The sequence below is a fragment of the Phacochoerus africanus genome, chromosome 13 (genome assembly GCF_016906955.1).
Source record: "Phacochoerus africanus isolate WHEZ1 chromosome 13, ROS_Pafr_v1, whole genome shotgun sequence".
NCBI lineage: Eukaryota > Metazoa > Chordata > Mammalia > Artiodactyla > Suidae > Phacochoerus > Phacochoerus africanus.
The window spans coordinates 72,301,845-72,327,185 of NC_062556.1; positions in this window are offsets into that span (position 1 = coordinate 72,301,845).

Consider the following 25,341-nt stretch of genomic DNA (forward strand, 5'->3'; position numbering starts at 1 on the left):
CAGAGGTGACATCCCAGTGCCAGCTGAAATCTTGATTTCAGCCTCTCGGTCTGGAGAAATACAGAGCAGAGACCCCAGGTAAACCGCGCCGCCCACGTTCTTAACTCACAGAAAGTCTGATGGCAAATTTGTTTGGTTTGGGATAGCTAAGGCTGTGGTGGTCTGTTACCCATTGATAGAAATCTAATAGGGCCATTTTCCCTTTTAGTCCCCTCTTCGTTCTTCTATCTCTTCCTCCCTCCCTCCTGTCCTTCTTTCCTTCCTTTTAAAAATACATAGAATGTCTAGGACCTCCCTTGCAGCACAGTGGGCTAGAATCCGACTGCAGTGGCTCTGGTCACTGCAAAAGTTCAGGTTCTATTTCTGGCCCAGCACAGGGGTTTAAGTTTGTGGCGTAAGTCTCAGCTGTGGCTCGGATTCGATACCCGGCCCAGGAACTTCCCTACGTTGTGGATAAGACCATAAAATTTTAAATAAAATTAAATACATACCTAGAGTGTCTAGAAAAACGGCAGCCATGCTGAAACACTTTAGATGCTCGCATACGTTTTACCAAGTAGGTGTCATTCAGGGTAGAAATCTATTAGGACAAATCAAAGGAATTTTTGATTTTCATATATTGATACTAATGTTTGGGTTAGGAAATCCATTGAAGACCCACCTACAACCTCAGTTTGTCCTTGCCTTTGTGTTTCCACTCTTCCATTGAAGGGTCTCTGGCTATGAGAGTGAGGACAGGAAGAACACTGGACATACGCACATCATGTTTTAAATTTTTTGACCACCATGGGGCATATGGCATATGGAGTTACCGGACTAGGGATCAGATCCAAGCTGCAATCGCAGCCTACACTGCAGCAATGCCAGATCCTTAGCCCACTGTGCTGGGCCAGGGATCGAACCTGCATCCCAGTGTTCCAGAGATACCGCCTATTCCATTGCGCCATAACGGGAACTCTAATTCATGCAAATGGATGCCATCAAATCCTTAGGAGGGATTTGTCATTGGTAAGTTGCGGCAGCAGGAGGTGAAACAGGCTGGAGGACAATGTGTGAGAAGAAAACTAAAGCAGGGCCAAGCCAGAGGAAAAAATTAAACAAGGACCTGAAAGTTTCAGGTTCTAAGACTAAATTATTTTTATTTCCATTACCTTGAAGAAGGAAGGTTGTCTAAGGATATTGTTCTTGTATCAGAAACCTCAGAGCGACATCTGCATCACAGAGATAAAATTAGACAGAAGAAATGTGTGTCTAGGGAGCACTGAACTATTTCGTGTGGGGCTGGTTGAGCCTGAAATGGATTTCAGAAAATGTGGTCCCATTCCTTACTTTGTAATTAGAAATAATTTATACACAGCTATTAAAATACACCCAAATCACATCTTTTAATTGCCATCTACTTTGTCCAATATGCATAAAATATTACTCTGAATTCTGCATTCCTGACTTACACCGCTCTATCCCTCCAATATATATCATGAATAAAATGAGATAATGACTAAAATACACTCTGGAGGATATTTTCTGCAACACTTTTATGTTTCGGTTTTCTGTGTTTTGCCATTGAGGCTCACAACTCCAGATGAAAACAGAAGGAAATTGCGTCTTGATGTTACTTCTGAATGTTGTGAGCAGTTGAGATCAAAGTTTGACATTCTGAGCTGTTTAATTCTCTCAGGGGAAAGAGTTTCCCCAGTTGAGAGGCTTCAGAAATAAACCTCTGCATCCCAAGGATTTTTGAAACAAATCTAGAGCCTTTATAAGATTATTTTTAGATGCCTTAGCACTTGTATAGAGATAATGGCTAAATTGTTTAAATAAGGGCCTCAGGCAAGGATTATGGTCCAATTCCTGTATGTATTGCATGTTTAGAAAACATCAAAAATCAGGTACCACACTGCAGAAGGGCATTTTTTTAAACCAATAGATAGATATTCCTAAGAAGGATGTAGTTATGTATACATGAACACTTTTCCCCATTGACTCGTGATTATTATATAATTTCTTCTCTGTGTTGCTTGCTGAGTTTAAATTTCCAGAGTTCACTTGTAATGCTATATTAGCATAGTGCTTTCACATGTTACTAGAGCGATTTTACAGACTGGGAAACTAAAACTTAGCATAATGAAACCACTAATTCATCATATGAAAGGTGTGGAATGATAAGTACAAAACGAACTAATTAGTTTGACCTCAGCTATAGACAGACCTACAGATGCTACAGCTCAGGATTCTATTTGTGAAGTCAGGAGCACGGAGTGTCAAGTGCTGGGAGTGGAATTAATACAGAAAGGATGGGAAGAACATCTATATTCTGGAGATTCCAGTAAAATAAGAATTAAAGAGGCTAGTTAGAGGCGGAAAAATCCTATTGAAAATTAATTAGTAAGGGTATTTTTGAAGATTGTATTGAAAATCAACTGACATTCCCATAGTTCTTAATTAGCTCAGTTTATTACAGTCATCCAATATTGTTAATTTAGTGTCAAAAATAATGGGTGATAGTCTACATTTTCCGTAGTTCATGTGTCTTTTAATCTGCACTATGATTTTACGATGTAGCTAACATTCTTGCCCACATGTTAAAGTCAAGGAAACTAAAGAATAGAGAGCTTTTCTTGAGGTATCCCAGCCAGCAAATTAGGCAAGATTTCAATCAAGGCAGGATGACATCTGAGCTTATCGATTTCACCCCTAAACTGTCTCTTTTATAGATTTAGCCATAGGAATTTGCCAATATTCAGTGATGTTCACATATAAAAACAGTAATTTCCTCTGGTTCAAATGATTATTATTAGAATTGTTATTACCATCATTCCCCAAAGTTAAAAGCAAAGTTTCTATTTAATCGGTATCTGTATTTTAGATTTAAACATGAAGCATGCAAAATTAGAGTGTTATTTCTTTAATTTAGCTTCAGTTTTTCTAATTACATTAAATTAGTTATGGGTCATAGGATTAGTCAATTCAAGCTGTATGTCAGACATTACTTTTATATATTCTAGCATTTTCTGCTGGTGGTATATACACAGACTCCTGAGTATAATTTTCTCCTCTTGATGATGTCAATGAAACTCAAAAAAAAAAAAAAGACCAAGGCCCCTGCAGATTTGAAATTGAACATAATAGATGTTTCATGCTTAAAACAAGGAAGTCTTTGGTTCCACATCTAAAGATTTTTTTTTTTTTTTGTCTTTTTAGGGCTGCACCTGCAGCATAAGGAAGGTCCCAGGCTAGTAGTCAAATTGGAGCTGTGGCTAGTAGTCAAATTAGAGCTGTAGCTACCAGTCTATGCCACAGCCGCAGCCACGCCAGATCTGAGCTGCATCTGGGACCTACACTGCAGCTCATGGCAATGCTGGATCCTTAATCCACTGAGGAAGGCGAGGGATCGAACCCACATCCTCATGGTTACTGGTCGGGTTCTTTACTGCTGAGGCACTATGGGAACTCCTAAAGAGTTTTTTTTTTAATCTTCTATTCATGCTACTATCTTAAGTGTTCTGCCAATGTTTTGCAAGTAGAATTAAAAAGTGTTCAGAAGAATTATCACCATAAACCCTTCTTTTATAAAAGCAAAGAATGAGTCATTAGCCATTAATATATATCTATCATGGACTCAGATTTTGTATGTTTTTCTTAAAATGGTCTAAGATGAAATAGTTTCCAAAAAAATGAAAGTGGTTTTCAAAGAATTAAATAATATCATGAAAATTAATGTAATTTGAATAATATATTAAAATGTATCAACTCATAAAATAGTAAAATACAAAAATCTCTACATTCAATTAATTTCTTGCTCTAACAAATACTTTCTTACCCTAAATTCCAAGCAAAGACCTACATCAAACAAAGTAATATTTTGGGGAAAATATCATTTAACGTATCTATGGTGTGTTTATTTTTTTGATTGAATGAGGATAAATGAAAACAATGCTGTATTTAAGTAATAAATACGCTATAACTATTTTGACTTAACTTCACTAACCTGTAGCACGAGTTAAATAGTAGATTTGATTATTAAATATATTTATTAATAGATAGATTAGACAATAATAGGTAATATTTTTGATTAATAAATAGATTGATTAATATTCTAGTCATGGGTAAACCAAAGCAGGGAAGTGAAACGACAGCACCAGTATTGTGCAATTTTAATATGTGTGTTTAAGAGGAATAACTTACCTTAATGATATAATCCAAGGACATAATGTATGGTTTACACCAATTTGTAAAAATCACATTTATTAAGTTTGGTTCCCATCATTTAATGTTACATAGGAAACAGACTTCTAGTGGCGGAATCAGTAATAAATAAAGAGTAGGAATTTGTACTAGTTTAGGTCACAGTGACAGATGACGATGAAAGGGTTGAAGGATGTGATTATTTAGGGTGAAGAAGATTAGGCTAAAAAATTATTTAATATAATATAAGTTTTTAAAAAATATATTAAAGTGATGTCTCAAGCTAACAGTTTTTTTAATTGAAGCTTTATTTGTATTCACCAAAAATAATTACATGTGCAGAGATATTCATCTATGTCTCCTAATTTTAAAATGTATGTGGTTCTCGAAGTCCACAGTTCTAACCATAAACTGCCTAATTTAAGACAGCCAAAGGAGGAATTCTCTGGTGGCTCAGCAGGTTAAGATCTGGCATTGTCACTGCTGTGCCACAGGTTTGATCTCTGACCAAAGGATTTCCCATGTCGCGGGCAAGGCTGAAAAAAATAAAACAGTCAAAGGAAAAGAAAATAATCAAAGTCCACTGAATGTTACTCAGAACTGTGCTTTGGTTTTCTGAATACCAAATTTGTTTCTCTATTTGTTGCATGAAATTTACTCGCTGAGTCGGGAAGACAAAAGCAATAAGGAACTGGTAACAAGTAACTAATATCTTAAGGTCTTTATTTTTATTTTTTTGATAGGCAAGAAATAGATTTTTTTATAATGATGTTTATTTTTTCCATTGTACCTGGTTTACAGTGTTCTGTCAATTTTCTACACAAGTTGATCCAGTCACACAAACATGTATACATTCTTTTTTCTCTTATTATCATGCTCCATCATAAGTGACTAGACATAGTTCCCAGTGCTACACAGCAGGATCTCATTGCTAATCCATTCCAAAGGCAATAGTCTGCATCATTAACCCTAAGTTCCCAGTCCATCCCACTCCCTCCTCCTCCCCCTTGGCAACCACAAGTCTATTTTCCATGTCCATGATTTTCTTTTCTGTCTCATAAGGTCTTTTAATGAGAAATCAGCTGTTTTTATCAAAAAATAAATTTTACAATATCCAAAGTTTTTTCCACAATGTAATAATTGTCAATTATCAATTAATATTAATTGAGTGAATACCATAGGTCAGAGCTGAGGCCAGGATTCGATGCCTGGCCTGGGAACTTCCATATGCCATGGATGCTGGCCATGATTTAAAAAAGAAAAAAAAGATCAGTGCCAACTCACTGAGACCTATAGAAAAGGCATGATTTTCAGATGCTTAAAATCTAATGCACAGATAATAATTATGTATGTAGAAGTTAAATAGCAATGTAAGAAAACAAAGAATTATCCAATACATGCGACTGTTGAAAATACTTGTAGATTACATACTTTAATATTACAAACTTCAAAATTCTCTCAATATTTTGTAATAATTATATAACATTGAAAGAGAAACCATAAGACAGGTGAGAAAATGTTATGCCCAAGTGTGGCGGTTTTGTATTTAATTGAAGTATATTTGGTCTAGTGGAGGCTAAAGGTGAGAATCTAAGATATTTATTTCAATTACAATTATTTTTTGTACTTAAAAATTAAAGATTGGTTATAATATCTCCATAAAAACAACTATTCTTTTTGACTAATAAATGACTCCTGTGATCCCTAACACATATGATTTGTTTCCTTGAATTTCTCTCTTCAGAAACTGGAGCCTTATACCAAAATTAGTGTTTAGTTGAACGGTGGTAACTGATACTTCTGTTCCCCTCTCCTCATATTTCCCTGCATCTCAGTCTTATCCACTGCTATATAAAGGGGGGAAAGAAGAGGGCCTATATTAATACAAATACTTGGACCTCAAATCCTTCTTTTGTTGCCTAATTAATTCATTTTTTCGAAACCACTTTCCAAATGAGGTCTTGGTACCAATTCAAATGTGAGGTCTAAAAACCAGACACAACCTTGGAAATCCATTGGGATTTCTCTTACCGGAACCCCTTTATCTCCATCAAGAACCACAGCACCTGCTTAGTCACAGCTCAGCACTTCCTGCTGAGCCAAACCTAACCCAGCCACCATCAAGATGACATCCAATTCCGAGACTCTACCTCTGCTCCTTTTCTGTGATTTCTTGTCGGTAATCTATCCTCAACTATCCATTCCAAAGTATTTTAGAGTATTCTATGTCAGCAAGCCCATCCCATTACTTCAAGTTTAAAGTGGGATTTCTACTACACGCATAGTAGAAAACTACAAACATCATCAGTATGAAAAAAGTGAGAGAGGCTATTGCATTCATATAGGAATAATCACTAGGCATTGCAGTGATTATTGCTATATGAAGGTAGTCCATATAAGCACGTGTCTTTTGGTGTGGTGATTTTATGGAACCACTTTCTCCTTCCTTAAGCTCAGCTCCTTCTTTCCTAACAAATCATTGCATTTTGCTGACCTTGTTATGAAGAAACCTCACCTCCATCCCACATAGCAGATGGACATACTCTGCGGCAAGGCTGAAGTCATTCTTTGCTGGAAAGGAGATACTGTCCAAAGCCTTTCTATTCTGTGTGACTCACTCATGGGCATGCCCAGCTGCGGCATCCTTTATTAGTATTGTAAATATCATTCTTGCAGGATATAACGCAGGCTTCTTGTTTGTGTGTGGGAGTATAAAACCCATCTGCAAATAGAAGTCCTGGGAACACAATCTTTAATAGTAGAAGAAAGCCACTGAACTGGCCTAAGGCATCCATTGAACGTTCTAGCTGCCATTTCACTGGTCTCAATGGGATCTGTCAGAAAGCTCTAAGGCAAATGGTTCTGCCTGTCAGTTTATAACAGTTTGAAGAAAATGAACTTCTCAGAAATTGAGCTCAACTAGTGATCACTTCTGATTTCTTCTTTGCTGTGGCAGGCCACGGCTATGCTCTGTTGCTTTCTGTGTCTGCACCATTTCATCAAGAAAATTAGTCAAAGGAAAGAAATGGTCCAAGTTTGGTATCATAAGGCCTCTTAATAAAGTACTATCGTAATTACATTACAAAGACACACAGACACAACACACACGCCTACACACACACTGAGATATTTTCCTTCAGATTTAAGAGGGATGTTGTAAAGTTGTATTAATCATTTAATTTGACAGGTCAATGTCACATTTATTTACTGTGCTAGGATGACTAGGATGAAGTTATCCAAAAACTAAGGGGCCGTTGGACTCTCTAGCAAACAAAATGAAATATTGATTGCCATTAAAAGAATCACATTCATATATGTTTGGAGTGGATATAATAATCTAGTGTTTTTTAACCACTTATGACTACATTTGAAAGAAATTCTTTTAGGTTTACATTGTATTGGCAACTGGGTATGTAGTTTCTTATTTCTAATAAGAGCTAAACATTTGACACAATGTACTTTGAGAAAAAAAAATCACTTAGCAGATTGAAGGAAAAAAAGGAGGAGAAACTTGCATGTATAAAACATAATTAAATGATTGACGTATTAATCCAGAACTTCCAAGAAATGGGAGTTCTAGATATATCAAATCTCCTTATACTCAAATCTAGAACTTTAAGCAATCTTTCCTTTAATACTACTTACTGTGTTACCTACATCTCCAAAATGTATGCTTCATTCTCCCGTGTTTCATTCAAGTGCACCAAATCCTGTGTATCTATGTCTTCATGAATACCAGTTACTTGCTAGATGGACTTGAATTGTATGATTTGACCTCTGAGGCGAGCAACGATGTTCGCCTCTGTAATTAAATATAGAACCATGCTCATCAGTGTACACTTGTCATGTCTTGTCACACTTCATTCCACAAGAAACTATCCATGTGTATAAAAGTTAGTGCTCAGAGATGTTAAATATCTTTAAGATTTTTTTTGTCTTTTTTTTTGGGGGGGGGGATGCTGCACCTGCGGTATATGGAAGTGCCCAGGCTAGGGGTCAAATTGGAACTGCAACTGCCAGACTACACCACAGCCAAGCAACACCAGATCCAAGCTGTGTCTGCGATCTACACCACAGCTCCAATCCGCTCAGCAAAGCCAGATCCTTAACCCATGGAGTGAGGAGGCCAGGGGTTAAACTAGCATCCTCACGGGTACCTGTCAGATTCGTTTCTGCTGAGCCACAATGGGAACTCCAATATTTTTTTTTAGATTGTTCATCTTGCTCTGCAGCTTCTGCCTGCTCCCGTTCTTACTTTGTTTCCTCCTATTCCGGATTTTCTCCCATGACTTTTCCACCAGCCGAAGGCTGATTGTGATAGACATGATCAGCCAACAGCAGTGTCCACTTTCTTGGGCTAATGGACGGGTCAGAACCAGCAAATCCTCGACTAGCTGCACGTCTGCAGAGGTTCTTGGCTATTGAACCACCATAGATGTTTGGAAAATTTCTCTCATTACTAGAATTGAGTTGGCTGGAAGTTTGGATATGGTGCCTATATATCTAGCTTGAAAATAAAACATTAGAGAAGGGCTGTATTGGTAACTTTCAGTTGCTGGAAAATATGATGGCATTTGCTTTTCTGGAGGAGGAAAAAATACAAGAACACATTGATTTCTAGAACCCTGGTTCACAGCACCTTCCCGAGGGCAGCATGCAGTTAAATAATCAGCATTCTTGGCACTTTGGCACTTGCACAAATGTCCACCTCCCTCCTGCTTCCCCTGGGCGCCGAGCACAAGTCTGGCTACCTCACAGTTGGCTGTCCCTCCCTGGATGTCCTTCAAACAGATGATGTGCTTACTGGAACTGTGTTTCTTTTGCACAGTCCCTAGAAAAGAAATGTCACACAGAAACAGCAAGGGAAGGTTAACCATATGAAGGAAAGAGGGTGTTCAAAATCCCAGAACATATTTTTGCTACAATTCATAATATCAACAGATCACTTTTCCTTCAACTGGTGGGTTCTTCACAAAATAGACAGGCAATAGCCTCAGGAATTATATATGATAATCCTTGAGAATATGTAATGAATATATACACCAATGCAGCATCAGACACCTTATAGCATTATCTGCTCATACACATATAATTTAAAAATCTTACACATAAGTTTAAATATATGTACTATTTTGGATCTAATATTATTGGTTCCCAACTAAGGGGTTGCAAACCATTCTCTGAATACTACTCATGCCTTCTCCCACATGACTGCTTGCTCACATGGTATTATCCTGCTACTTTCTCAGGTGCTTTAAATAGTACCTAGAACGGAAGCCAGTCCCATTTGATGGAAACTTGATCAACTCAAGGAGGTAGGACTTATCAAAGAGTATTACAGATGACATCAAGCCCAAGGAAATGTAGCAACGATGAAGGTACCAGAAGTTGAGGGGTGATCTCAAGCAGAGTTAGTGAAGCCAGGAAAAATGCTTTTTAAAGTTTTCTTTTTTAAATGTTTTGTGAACGTACATTTCAGCAAGCTGTTGGAATGGATGTTAGAAAAACTCAGGCCCATTTGAAACTGGAAGTAGAGATTGATTTCATAAGGCGAGAAGTGCTTCAATCATTTCTTTTAAACTTTGTTTTCATATGAAAAAAAATTAAGGAAAACAAACTTTGAACAAAAACTGGTAACTTGTTTCACAGCCTTCCTTTAGAAGCTTGTTAAATGATATCACAAGTATATGATACAGAGAATGGGGACAATGAAAAAAAATAACTGAATAGATAACATGTTGATAATTTGGGGGTTGGCAGTGTCAGCAACGGTGGAGACACTGTGCAGAGAATAAAAAACTGGGAACAACTGGAGGCCAGCAGACAAATTGCGAAGAGACTCATCGTTTTCTGCGACCTCTGAATTGAGTTCTTCCTTCTCTTCTCTTTTTCACGTTACCAGTCAATTCTGAAGATTTTTCCAGCTCAACGTCTTCTCAAAGACTCTCCCCTGGTTTTTTAAGTATGAAGATAATTGGAATTTCCCACACTAGCCTAGATTAATATTGATATGTTTTTTTAAATAATACACTTTGTCCAAAGAAAAAAAATCTTTCTTAAATAATTTTATAAGATTCTTAAAAGAATGAAAGCATCAAACAAACCTCCTAGGTCAACCTTGAGGTTCAGTGCCAGAGGCAAACAACAAAGTTCTATATGACAATGGAAGTCAAGTGATGAGGGCATAGCAGATACTAGATTTTAACTTATGATCGAATGCCTTTGTTCAGTCAAATGGTTTTGTGCAATATTTCCTCCAAAAAATATATTTTTGCCATTTTTCAGTTCTAGGATCAGAAACATATTCTAGTAAAAAAAATCTTGTTTATTAAATTTAAAATATAGATTCAGATTATATTTTTATCATTTTATACCATATTTACAGTATTTACACAGTGGCAGTAATAATACCTGTGACTTTTTTTTACAGCAACATTACAAAAGATCACTATTCTAATCAATTTTTCTTATCAGTTTCTAACAAAGTTTAAGAAAGCAAAGTAATGATTTTAGGCCCATCAATCTGTTTTTTTATTTTAAATTATGAACCATCAGATAAATCGGTAGGGATCTGAAAACAGCATAATATATATGCCTATGAAGCTAGGTCCACGCTCCTTAGTTCCATGTATTGCTTAAAATTCTCATCACATATTAGGTACCCTAGTGAGGATATCATCAGCTGAGAAAAAAATATCTTGCAGGTCCTATCCCGTTCCAATCTATGTTTTTCATGAGTCAGTGTATTTTGACCCCTTTGCAAATTTGACTGAACAAGGGAATTCCGATCATGAGTTAAAATCTAGTATCTTTTATGCCCTCATCACTTGCATTGTCATATAGAACTGAGTCAATGACAAGGGCTTTTGTTTTCTTGTGTGATATTTATGACTCTTCTGTTACAAACCAGGGAAATTGGTGCGGGATGGGGTTTGGCCTGAAATAACCTCGGTTTTAGATGCTTATAAAACACATAAAGCATGAGAAAAAAACCAGTCAAATAATATACTATCATTACACCACATAGTATGCTATTTAAAATACAAAGCCCCTGTAAAACTAGGGCACTAAATATTTTAATTAGATACTGATTTTTTAAATGTTTGTCTCTGACAGTTTCTTAAAAAATGTTTTCAAAGTGACATATACTACAAGCATTTTAAAGGATTGTTAAAAGGAATATGTCACAATAACAGAACCACATCACCTACATGATTTGAACCTTAGTTATATGATTTCGTGACTAAGTTTTGTGCACAAACATTTTTTTCTTTTTTTTTTCAGGATATGCGAGGTCTTAGCGCTTCCATTTTTATGGTGCTAAGGAAAGTTTTGGTTCTTTCAAATTAAATACAAGTTAAATGAATGCTGTTTACACTGCTGTCTTTCCTTTGTTTTTTTCATTATCCTCTCTTTCAAATGTCATTTGATAACTTTCCAACAGGTGACACTTTAACCCAATGAAACAGCCTGGGAAATGTTTGGAAAAGACTCAGATTTGGAGTATTTTTAAACACCTTGTATTCAAATACCTGTTTCATCAAATAGAGTCTTCTCGTTTTTCTTCTTTTCTCTAATTAATTGTCATCATTATCTCCTGCTCTCCGCTGAGCGGTCATTCACTGACCTTCGGTAATTTATCCAATTAACTAACAGACATATTGAGTCAGGATCTCCTGTAGAGGTAACATTTCGGGATGATTTTTTTTTTTTTAATTTAATTGCCTCTTAGCTCCGTTACCTGCACAGCATTGATATTTGCATCTTTCTAACACATTTCTCTTGGAAGCCTGTCTCCCCAAGTCACAGCTTGCATATGAGTCTCTGCTTGCACAGATCTTTCAAAATTGAAGCTTTGACCATTGAGACATTTGAAGTGTGTTCATATCGTGATGAGGAAACACGCACAACCAGAAATTGTTTTAAAGGTAAGGACTCATTCTCCTTTTTAAATCTTCTTAGTAGAGACAGGATATTTAACGTTTTATGGTTCATCTTCTGCTGGTTCACATGTGTTTTTGTTACTCAGGAACAGAGCTCAGTAAGATGTTTATTACAAACTGAGTCAGGAGCAAGTTTGCCAAAACGTCTTTTTTTTCCCCCCTCCTTCCCACCAGTTCTGAGTTTAAGGAAGCCTGGGAAGAATTATGGTTTAAAATTGAGGTTGGTCTAAATTGGTCATTTAAGCTAAAAACCTTTGCAAAGCCTGTCTAATGTGAATTTTTCAGAACCAAAGCCTCCAACTAATGTCATTTTTCCTACAAATTCAAGGGGAAAACCCTATTTCCCATTTGTATATAAGATGCATGTATATAAAATTAAAAATAAGAGAAGAATTGTGCAAAAAAATAGTAAAATCTAAACTATAAATTTCATAGAGTTTCACAAACATATTTTGCTTTAAATATAAGCTGTTTTTAATTAGTCAAAGATTGACTGGAAAAAGCAATGACTTCCATAAAGTTAAAAGTGTAGTATTCTTTTAAGCAGCTTTAAGAACTTTATAAGAGAGGTGGAAAATAAGTATATGTGATTTTATATTTATTTAATCAATTAATTTAGTTCTGTCCTTTTATTCCACCTTGACATTTTCTTAAAAAAATTTTTTTTAAATGATAGGTACTACAAGCATTGCAAAGGGTTGTTATATAAAATATGTTAATATAATGCAGTAAAAATTAATCACATTGACAAATTATTTAATACCCTATCATAAAACAAGGGGCAAAAATTAATACTAAGTAACAATATGAAAAATGCATTTCTTCCTTTGTAAGTGTATTCCAATCATGGAATTTGTAAACAAATTTCAGAAAGAAATTACATAATTAGCAAAAATGCCTGTATAGCTAATGCTTATTGGGAAGTAAGCACTTAAGAGTAATCTGGTTCAAGGTCACAGTTGTTTGATGATGAGAGAGAAGTATCTTTGTAAAGGAGCATATATGAAAGGTAAAGCAATGTTAAGTGTTTATGGCAGGTGCTTAAAAAAGATCAGATAAGTCCAAACGAAATTATGTTTATAAAGTATAGTTTTTAAACACACAAATAAAACATAATTCATGTACATAGTAAAATTCATGCACATAATAAATAATTAAGGACTCTTTTGCCAGAACTTCCCATTGAAAAATTGTTTTTATAGAATTGACTGCTGTTTCTCCAGCTGAAAGCAGTGTGTTCTAGATAAAAATTCCAAAAGAAAATAAATTTCTTTATATTTTGCTTTATAACAAGATTTAGAAACTGTGCAAATTACATAATTTGCAAAACATAGAAAAATTTTAATGACAAAATAACTGATTATTGACAGTGAAAATAGTGGGGGATATACATGTATTTTATAATTCTTTTAAAATAAATTTATCTCTATCTGCTCCAGGTAAAGATACAAATTAATTTTTCAAGGTGATTTATTTTTTATTTAATATGAAATGTTTAATTCTATGGTCATAATAGAGGTTCACAAGAAATTTGGTACGTAAAATATTGTCAATACTACTGATGAACTCTTTAGTTTCTTCTTTTTATTAAGGCATAAACCCATAAATTGGAGACTGCTTGTATAAAATAAAGAATAGGCACAATTGTAAGTAATATTTAAAATGCATTTTAGTATATTCAAATATAGTGCTACAAAATTCCTTGGCAAATTAATGATGATATTAAAAATACTGACAATTCACATCTAATTTTAAAGATATGAGTTTAGTTTTAGTTCGCTCTATAACAATCATTAGAAGACAAAGTTTTGGTTACTCTCTCTTGGTTTTGTTTCTTTAAATGTACAATGAATTGTGAGCTATGTGTGGCCTAGCAATAAATTCTGTCTTCAGAGACTAGGAATTCTGAATTCCCAAGAGCATATATAAAACCATTTGATTCCACTGAGAAGTTTAAATAATCTCATTGCAACAATTTTGCTCACATTTTTAGTTTGCTCAGTGAATTTTATGTATAAATATGGACAAAACCTGAACTTCCATATCTCACCATGTCACAATTACTGGGCCACCTAATGCAGGGGTACAGGTGATTTTCTTTTCATGTTATTTTCAAGAAAGGAAATGAGTTGTCCTTTTAAGTTTAGAATTCCTGGAGTCAGAAGCCAAGTGAGTGGAAGTACACAACAAGAATCGTCGATTCTCTTTCAGGGTCATGATTCCCTGACCCACGGCTAGACACTGTCTTCTTTGCAAAGGATCACCTGGCATAACTGGCATAGTTTTTTGTTGTTGTTGTTTGTTTGTTTGCACCCACGGTATGTGGAGGTTCCCAGGCTAGGGGTCAAATCGGAGCTGTGCCGCAGCAACGCGGGATCCAAGCCTCATCTGCGACCAACACTACAGCTCATGGCTACACTGGATCCTTAACCCACTGAGCAAGTCCAGGGATCGAACGCGAATCCTCAGGGATACTAGTCAGGTTCTTTAACCACTGAACTACAAAGGGAACTCCTTAGGATAGCTGTTTTCTCACGTCCCTCAGCATGAAGAGAGTGATGCTGAGTAGTTTTTTTTTTTTTTTTCCCCTGTAATATTGTCACTATAGTATATGGCATTTGCTGAAAACATTTATATAAATAATACTTTATGTTGCATGCTTCTTAGAAATAAAAGTTAAAATTTCTTGTATTAACTACCACAGAATTAAAAAGTACTGGTTTGAATTGCCATGCTCAAAATGAATTTTACACTGTGCATAGTCTTTCTTCTTAAAACCCATCAAAAAAAAAACAAAAAAAACTAGCTAACAAATAATAGCTAATAAATTAAGCATGAATTTCATGAAAAATATCTTACATATTATTTTTCAAAAGAATCAGACCTGGGTTAGAACCATATTAGACTGGTGTGCGTTTGCAGTTTTCCAAAGAAATATAAAAGGTGACTATTTTGTGTTTGCAAAAGAAATCATATGATACCAAATAAAATGTAAAATTGTATACATATTGTATTAATGCTTTATAGCTTCAGACTTCTCTTGTTTAACAGAAGAAAATGACCCTGACCTTATCTTCATCCACAACAGATCTTCTGAACATTTATTTAAAAAATAACGACGACGACAAACTCTTGTAAAGACAGAAACGTTCACCAGCTCTCTCACTGCTGAAGTGTGAGGTTCAGCTTTGAGGAAGCACTGTAGGCAGCTGAAGTGAGAATTAAAACTGCCGAGTTCCTGAAATTTACACGTTCTTATACTCGCTTTCAAAGCTTCCAATGATGGCAAATTCTTTCCAGCCTTGCGATATAATTAATTGCTTTAATTTTAGAAATTTAAAAAAGCAAATAAGCCATTTTCAAATAAGCCATTTAAAAAAGCTAATAAGAAAGAGCCTTAACAGGTGTTATTTTGTTTGCATAAATTTATGAAAAACATCAGCACAAATATGAACATATATTGGATTTATTTCTACCTTAAATGGGAAATAGAATAACACAATTAATAGTAACTTCTTGTTAAGAAGCTGAAGGTATTTTTGAATGTCAATGCATTTTAATTGAAGTAGCCATAATGACTTCTACTCTGGCAAAAACACACGGGAAACACTGTAGATTTACAATGAACAAAGGGCGGCTGGAAAAATTTAAATCCTCAATGAGATCATGATGTTAATTATTTCACATCTACCAGAGCCTCTTAATACTAAGTCTGCACCCCACAGATATTGTTATAAGCAGTGACATCAAATATAAAAAGATAATTATCTGAAGTAGATTTACACTGTATAGCTCAGAAAAGGTAAGGATTTGTATGGTGCGTTTGTAATAAATTATCCAAATACTGTAGGGAGTGATTTTACACTAACATACATGCAAATTTATTTTGGTCAGTAGTTAATAGTATTTCATCTTGAAATTTCATCTTTTTTATCATGAATTCTTGTGACAATTTTCTATTTTCTCCCAGAGGACATCCTTTAAAGAGTAAAATTATGGACAGAGGATCGGGCGAAGAAAAGCCAGAATATTCCCTGTACTACACCCTTTACATAGAAAACCTTCCATTCTTTTTCACTCTTGTTGCTAATTTTCTTCAAAACCAGCCTGAATCTCATGTAGTCTAATGAGTTTTCCTTAATTAGTTCCATTTGATTGCATTTGATTCTTGTTTTCTTTTTGTTGTTGTTGTTTTTGCCTTTTCGGGCCACACCCGCAGCATATGGAAGTTCCCAGGCTAGGGGTCGAATCTGAACTACAGCTGCTGGCCTCCACCACAGTCACGGCAATGTGGGATCTGAGCCACGTCTGTGACCTACACCACAGCTCATGGCACTTCTGGATGCCTGACCCCCACTGAATGAGGCCAGGAATAGGACCTGCACCTCATGGATGCTCGTTGGATTCGTTTCCGCTGCGCTCCAGTGGGAACTCCTGTATTTGATTCTTTACTCAGATCCCCAACCTCTTTAATATATTTAACTTTTTTAGAATAAATAGACTTGCTTTTAGAGCAAGCTTAGTTTCCGCAAACTAAGCAGAAGGGACAGAGATTTCCCATACATGCTCTGCCTCCACGCAAACCATTTCTTTTCCATATTAGCTTTCTCCACCAGAACATCACACGTGTTTGACACACCACCATCGTCCAAAGTGTAAGACTCACTCTTGGTGTTGTACCTTCTATGTGTGTGGACAAATGTATAATGACATACAGCTACCATGATAGTATCATACAGAAAATCTATATATCCCTCACTCCCTCAACACCTAGGGACCACTGATTTTTTTTTATTGATTTGTCTCCATTGTTTTGCCTTTTCCAGGATGTCATATAGTTGGAATTGTAAAATACTAGCTTTTTCAGATTGGCTTTTTTTCATGTAGAAATATGCATTTAAGATTTTTCCATAGCTTTGATTGTTCATTTCTTGTGAGCACTAAATAATACTCTATTTTCTGGATGTATCACAATTTATTTATTCATTTACTTGCTGAAGGACACCTTAGTTGCTTCAAAGTTTTTGCAGTTATTAATAAAGCTGATATAAACATCCACGTGCAGGTTTCTGTGTGCACTTGTTTTTAACTCTTCAGGTAAATTCCAAAAACACAATTATTAGACAATAGGGTACAAGTAGTTTAGTTATGTAAGAAACTGCCAAATTGTCTTCCAAAGTGGCTGTACCACTTTGCATTCCCATCAGCAATGTTTAAGAACTCCTGTGGCTGCACAGCATTTTGTGTTGTCAATGTTCCAGTTTTTGGCCCTTCTAATAGGTGTATAGTAGTATTTTGTCATTTTAATTTGCTTTCCTTGTTGACAGGTGGAATGCAACACCTTTTCAGGGCCTTGTTAACTACCTGTGTATCTTCCTTTTTGAGATGTGTGTTAAGGTCATTGGCCATTTTTTTTTTCAAAATCTGGTTGTTTATTTTCTTATCATTGAATTTTAAGAATTATTTGTACATTTTGGAATACAGTCTTTCACCAGATTGTCTTTGGCAAACATTTTATGCTAGTCTGTGATTTTTTTTATTCCCTTGATAGTGTTTTTCATAGAGCAGAAATGTTGAATTTTATTGAAGTTCATCTATTTCTTTTGTAGATGGTGATTTTGGCATTGCATCCGAAAAGTTACCATCAAACCTAGGTCATTTAGGTTTTCTCCTATGTTATCACCTATGATTTTTGTAGGTGTGTGATTTACATTTAGGACTAATATCCATGTTGAGGTAATTGTTTTGAAGAACGTAAGTTTTTGCTTAAATTCATTATTTTTGCATGTGAGTGCCCAATTGTTTTACCACCATTTGTTGAAAAAATGATTATTCTTCCAATGTATTTCTCCTTTGTCAAAGACATTTATGGGGGTCTATTTCTGGACTTTCTATTATATTCCTTTGACCTTTTTGTTATTTCATCAAAACCACACTATTATTATTTTTTTTATTTTCCCTGTGGTATATGGACGTTCCCAGGCTAGGGGTCAAATTGGAGCTGCACCTGCCAGCCTACACCACCGTCCCCAGATATGAGATTCGTCTGCGACCTACACCATAGCAGGGCCAGGGATCAAACCCACATCCTCATTGATACTAATCGGGTTTGTTATCACTGAGCCACAACAGGAACTCCAAAACCATTCTGTATTGATTATTCTAATTTTTAGTAAGTACATCAAAGTTGGATCGTGTCAATCCTCCAACTTTGTTCTTTGACGTTGCGTTTGTTATTTTGGATCTTTTGCCTTATATAAAATTTAGAATCAGCTTGTGGTATCTATAAAGTAACTTGCTGGGTGTTTTATTAGGATTGTGTTGCGACTATAGGTCAATTAGGAAGAACTGGCATCTTCACAACTGGTCTTCCCATCCATGAACATGGGCTATCTCTATTTCTATTTAGTTCCTTGATTTTTCTAATCAGAGTTTCTTGCATAGATCTTGTATATATCTTGCTAGATTTCCTCTTAAAAATCTCTTCTTTTAAAGCTAATGTAGATGGTATTGTGCTTTTAATTTTAAATTTCACTTATTTATTGTTGCTATATAGGAAAGCAATTGAATTTGTATGTTAACTTTGTATCATTCAAACTTGTTATAATTGCTTTTTTGGCAAATCAGAATATTTTTGTCCATGCATTAGGATTTTCTACATAGATAATCACATCATTTGCAAGCAAAGCCAGTTTTATTTCTTCCTTCAAAATCTGGATACATATGATTTTATTTTCCTTTTTTTTTTTCTGCACTAGTTAGGATTTACAGTGATTTTGAAAAGCAGTGATAGAAGGGGTTGTCCTTGCCTTGTTCTTGGTCTCAGTGGGAAAGTGTGAAATTTCTTACCATTAAGAATTATGTTAGCTGCAGTTTTTTTTCCTTAGATATTCCTTATCAGCTTGAGGAGGTTTCCTTTTATTCCTAGTTTGCTGAGAATTTTTAATCATGAAAGGATGTTGAATTTTGCTGAATGCTTTTTTTGCACCTACTAATATGATTATGCAATTTTATTTCTTTATCCTCTTGATGTGGTGAACTACTTACATGGGTTATTGAAGTTTGAGCCAAATTTGCACACCTGGGGTATACCCTCCTTGGATGTGTTTAATAATTGTTGTTATATATTGTGGGATATTTAATTAGCTTATATTTTTTTAGGAATTTTTGCAACTACATTCATGAGAGATATTGATCTATAGTTATCTTCCCTCCCTCCACTCTTCTTTCGGTAGTCTATAAGTCACTGAATTCAGTTACAGATGTTAAAAATATGGACTTAGAGAAGTATAAAAATTTTTGTCTCTCATCTTGCCCACCTAAGCCATTACATTCAATTTCATATGAATATCTTTCATGTTTATTCATTCATGTCTATCTTTAGCAGATACTTTATGCCAAGCTACTATTATCAACTGGAGCTCACAATAGCTTTTTTCTAAGATTCACTCATGTCTGTGTGCTCATTTTTTTGTTTTTGTTTGGTTTTGATTTTCCACCGTTTTCTAAACAATATCTAAACAACTCACTCCCCTCTGAAATGCCATTTCTAGACACTCTCCTTTAGTTCACTTCAAATACACCACTTCTAACTCAAAAATTCAGATCCCTTTGTTATATTCTCTCAGAAAATTATGGCCTTTTCTTTAAAATACTCATCATAGTTGAAAGCTTATACTAACTTGTGCCATTGTTTAAATAATGGTGCGGTCTCTTCCAGACCACATGCTTCATGAGGGCAAACACTTTTAAATTCTAGCACTAAAATCGAACACAGCATGTACTTAGACATCGATAATGTATGTTCAAGAAAGCTCAGGACTGTTAAAAAGATTGTTAAAATTACCTCGTTGGTGGCTACTTTGTAGAAAGAACATTTCATTGTAATAATTGATATGTTAAGTCAGATTGTGGAAATTGGAATTGTGAGGCAGAGTAGCTATAGACTTATTTCAAAACAATAATAGCAGGGAGTGCCTGTGGTGGCAAATCAGAGATGAACCCAACTAGTATCCACGAGGATGCGGGTTTGATCCCCGGCCTCGCCTAGTGGGTAGAGGATCTGGCCTTGCTGTGGCTGTGGTAGTAGCCAGTGGCTACAGCTCTGATTCAACCCTTACCCTGGGAACCTCCATATGCCACAGGTGTGGCCCTAAAAAGACAATAAAAGAAACAAAAGAACCTTTATTTCAATTTTAGGATATAAAAGGCCTAAACAAAGTCTTGGTGAGGGAAAGGGACACGTAGAAAAGAAGTCGATTGTGTGACTCCACTAGAGAGAGATTCAAAATGCATTTTGGACCAGAGAACAGGGGATAAATATCACGGAGGGGAAATATTACTTCTCTCATATGGAGAAACGTGCACAAACATAAAGCATTAATTCATATTTGGTGCAATTACTAAAGAATTTTCAGCATTTCAATCGGAAAGATGTATCCCAATGAATTCTATTTACTGAGGAAATAAAATCCTGGAAATGTTGCTTTGGGAAAGAACTGGAGTTCTTCGCTTTAGCTGTTCCACTGCAGCCTTATGATTTTAATTTTCCCACAAGCTTCGCAGATAAAAACCACGATGACATCAATTATTTCTTAAAAAATAACAATGTTTTTGTTATCACAACACCATCCATTATAATTTGAGTCACAGGCTTATTTACTCTTAGACCTGAAAGGATCTTAGTGGTATATCATACAATTTCCTGTTATAGATCTAAAAACTAAATTCACATAGCTAGTTAAGAACAGAGCTAAAACAATAACCTGATTCAGTGTTTGAGCAAATGACATTTCAAAATAGACTCCTAGAATTTTACCTTTCTTGTGTAGTCTCACAGTTTTAATAAGATATTTCTGCTTTTTAAAATTTGGATGCAATTTTCCTGGTTAAAATCTGCATGGACTGCTTTTATGCATTGTACGTTATCTTTTATTTTCAAATGAATTCGTGTCCATGATTTAATGGACGGCAGGGGTTTTTGCTTTGTTTGTTTTTAGGTGGGATTATCATATATAGAGATATCATGGAATCCTCTAAAGTAAGGATGGAAAGAACCTGTCATGTCACTTATCTCTCCAAAAAGGCAAGGTTTCCCTCCCTCACCTCACTTAGACCATCTTTTTGAATATTTGAGTCCTTATTACCTATTTTCACAGTGTTTTCTAAAGCCTCCTAAACTCTCAGTTACGAAATGTTTCCTGAGAAAAAGTTTCACTATTAAATTTCCTTCTAACGTTCTCTCTTTCCTCAACTAATATTTGAACTTTATCCATCCAATCACTGAAACTTTTTCTGTTACCTCTTCTCAGCTTAGGGGTCTTTTCTCTTCAACAAACTTGGAGCCTCTGTCATTAAAACACCCAAAGTATTCAAGTTTTCAGGTTTGTTTTTTTTTTAAGAAAGTTTAAGAGGGATAATTACATTTACAGAATAATGATCTATATTGGATGAACAAAAGTTCTATTAACTATCTGAAATTTTTACACTGCTTGTAGCATAATTGATAAATTAACATATGCATTTTCTATAAAGTCATAGAATAAGAAATGCGAAAGGCACAGGAGAAATTATCAATCAGGGACAACCATGTACAAACTGACAAATCCAGAATGGGTCAACTCCTAGCTCCAGATTTTTTAAAAGAACTTTATGATTTTTATATCTGCTATTATTATATCCTATCTGCCGGTGAATTTTTATGCCATAATTCAGAATTATGTTTTTGATGGGTGATTTTGTATTTCTGTGGTTGAATTTTCTTCTAATTGAGGAGATGATCAACAGTGAAAAGTTATGTATAGCTATTTCGCCCCAAGGACATGAGGGGTTAGATTGAAACCCAACTTCTCCTTTGTTTGTTTTTACCTCGTATTCCACACAACTTTGTCTCCTATGACAAAAATAGATTCAGCTGAAATATTGGAACAAATTGTACACATTCACAAACAAGAAGCAAAATATAATAGAACTTGGACTACCTCTGGTATAAAAGCAGATTTGGAATTCAAGTTGTTGCTTTGGGACATATGAACTAATTCCAGGTAGTTCCACCTGCTTCTAGTATGCAGCTGAGGCGAAGTGGCTGTCCTGGAGTTTGGTCATGCTAACATGCACTAAATTAGGAGTAGCCAGGCATTGTGGCATGTTTCTCCTACAGTAATTCTTCAACAAGCATATATTGCAGAGATATAATATGCCACACACACACACACACACACAGAATAAAATAAAATAAAATAATACAATGAAAGAAACCCTCTATCTGTGCATGAAGAATTGAAGTAGCAAGCCATTCTACAAAGAGGATGATAGTCCGCTACTAGAAAGCAAAATTAGGTATTGTTCTTATATTTTTCTTTTATTCTATTTAAATTTTAGTTCCACTTAATTGATATTTTACAATATACTTAAAAGACTAGGAGTGTGTGTGTGTAATTTATCAATATGCTGAGCTTAAAAATCAAGTGGGATTGATAAAAGGAAAAGAAGTTTATTCATTTTCATCATTGCCCCCTCAAATCCATCCTTCCTTGTCTCTGGCTCTTAATGCATCAAACTGTCAGGTGTGATATAAGTCTCCTGCTACTCTTTACCTGGCACATGGCTCAATACTGTGTTTGCAGAGAGCAAATTTGAAGGATAACATGATGTCTCCCTCTCAGATTAAAACACAGGCTTGCTTGCCTCTTGTTATAAAACAACACTTCCCCGAACTCATGGATCCTCCCCAGTAAGGCAACCACCTGTATGATCCCGCCACCACCTGTGCCCTCTAGGGGGCTTGTGGTGTGAGGTAGGTGGGCAAATACTCACGCTGCTTCCTGGGCCAGGAGTAATAAAGTCTTACCAGGAAGTCTCACGCTTCTGTCAACTTTCTCTAAAGAGTATCATAGGGGAGTTCCCATTGTGGCACAGTGGGTTAAGAGTCCAACATAGTGTTTGTGAGGATGTTAGTTTGATCCCTGGCCTCGCTCAATGGGTTAAGGATCTGGCATTGCTGCAAAATGCAGCTTAGGTTGCACATATGGCTCAGATTCATTGATTCCGATAATTCCTAGAATGAGCACAGGATGCTAAAAGGGACGTGGGTTTCTGGGGGAGAGGAGAGAAGGATCCAGTGGGCAAAGCTTGTAGGTAGGAAAAGACATCCTGGAATCTGATAGCTATTACTTTGCCTGAGTAGCCGGTGAAGGAACAAGAGTAGCAGCTGCTCACTAATCTGCCTGCAAATGGTGAATTGGAAAAGGGACATCAGAACAAGCCATCAAAATGGTGACTTGGTTACTGCTCTATCCTTCAAGTTCCATGAAGACAGAACAGTGGCTCTGCAAGTCTTAAACACCTCCTCTGAAAGGCAGTGTGACTGTGGCTCTTGAGTCAAAAGAATAAACAAACATGAAATGGTCAGTTTCAGCGGTGTGGTATATCATTGGATCTGTAGTTTTGAGTTAACCAAAAACATCTGAATTTTGCTCAGCGTTGCTGATGGCTGCACTGAAATGAACATAAATGTAAAATATCACTGGCCTGGAGCCATTCTTTCCACTCATGTTCCCAGTGGCTCACTGCCCTTCTACTCAACCTCAGCTGATTTAAGGGGGAAAAAAAGATCATTATCTTTGGGAGCAAGATCTTTTTGTCCCCAAGGGAGACCAAAGGCCACATACACCCTTCTGAGTATCTTAGAGAAGTTAAGGAAAAAGCAGGCGTCATCATGTATGTCTCTGTTGGATTCCAGCACATCCGGGCTGATGGGAGTGGGCATGAAGGTGAGCTGGGGCTCCAAGGACTTCAGGTCAGAACCATGGAGGCATCATGAGGTCATAAAGAAAGGAACCCCTGAGTCTGGACATTCATGGAACACCAGTCAGTACACAGGGAGTAACCAGTCAAACCAAACTCTGGAGCGCAGGGCACAGCAGAAGAAGTGCCTGTCATCAACACTGCTGGCCCCGTCAAGCCACCTCAGCCTCCCCACTCAGCCTGTGCTCTCCACCTTCCAGGCTGGAAAGAGCATCACTCCTGGTTGTTACTGCTCTGGGGCATGTGGTCAGCTCCTTGGCTTGTGATCTCTTGGGGGAAAGAACACCCAAAAGCCATTGGCAGTATTTGGACAAGTCTCCTAGTGAAAAGGCTACAGTGTCCTAGAGGCATTGTCCCTAATAACACACAGCCACTGTGTCACCTCGAGAAAACAGACAAAGCCAAACTGGGGGACATTCTACAAAACAACGAATCCATGCTCACTAGAAGTATCAAGGGCGTGAAAGACAAGGCAAGACCGAGTAGCTGTCACAGACATGAGGAGATTCAGGATACACAGAAACTAAATACAGTGCAGGCTCTCGGATTGGTGCCTGGACCAGAAAAGGAACACTAATGGGAAAAAACTAGTGAAATATGAATCAGTGTTTTGCTTTAGTTAATAATGTAATACCAAGATTAATTTCTTCATTTTGATAAATGCTCTGCAATGACATGGGTTGTTAATATAAAGGGGGCTTGGGGAAGGGCAAATGGAGACCAATCTTGAATCTCTTCTGCAAGTCTAATATATCAAAATCACAATGAAATAGCAGAATGGTTACAAGTGCTAAATACTTTAAAAATCTTAAAATTATAGCAAACATAAAACACACACATGATAGCCATAATTTAGAACCAAAGGACTATGTATATAGCATATTAGTTTCTATGACCTGGAAAATAGCTACAAAGAAAATAACCAGAATGTAGCAGTTAAAGATTAAATTTGATACATATAGAAAAGAGAGACATGAATGCAATGAGAAAAGCTACCAGGGAATTTTTTAGCATTAGTCCCATTTCAAACGCTCCTTAGCACATATATTAAGGCTGATCATACCAGAGAGTTTAGAAACAGAAATGGTTCATCATCCCAGAAATCCTATGGAAGAGTATTAGTGATAGAAATAGTATTAGAAATACTATGAAACAGTATCTCAGTGATGTTGGCTGATAAATTATTTAAAATTAGAGTTTCAAAAAGTTTGACCTGATGGTTATATAATGAACTCCATACCCAACAACCTAAGAATACTCACTGTTTTCAAGAATACAGTTCACCTGCTCAAAAATTGGTGATAACATACCCACAAAGCACATCTGAGCAAATTGATATTTAAGATATATTCTCTTAAGAAGAGTAAAAAGCCAGAAATAAATAACAACCACAATGAAAGATAAAATT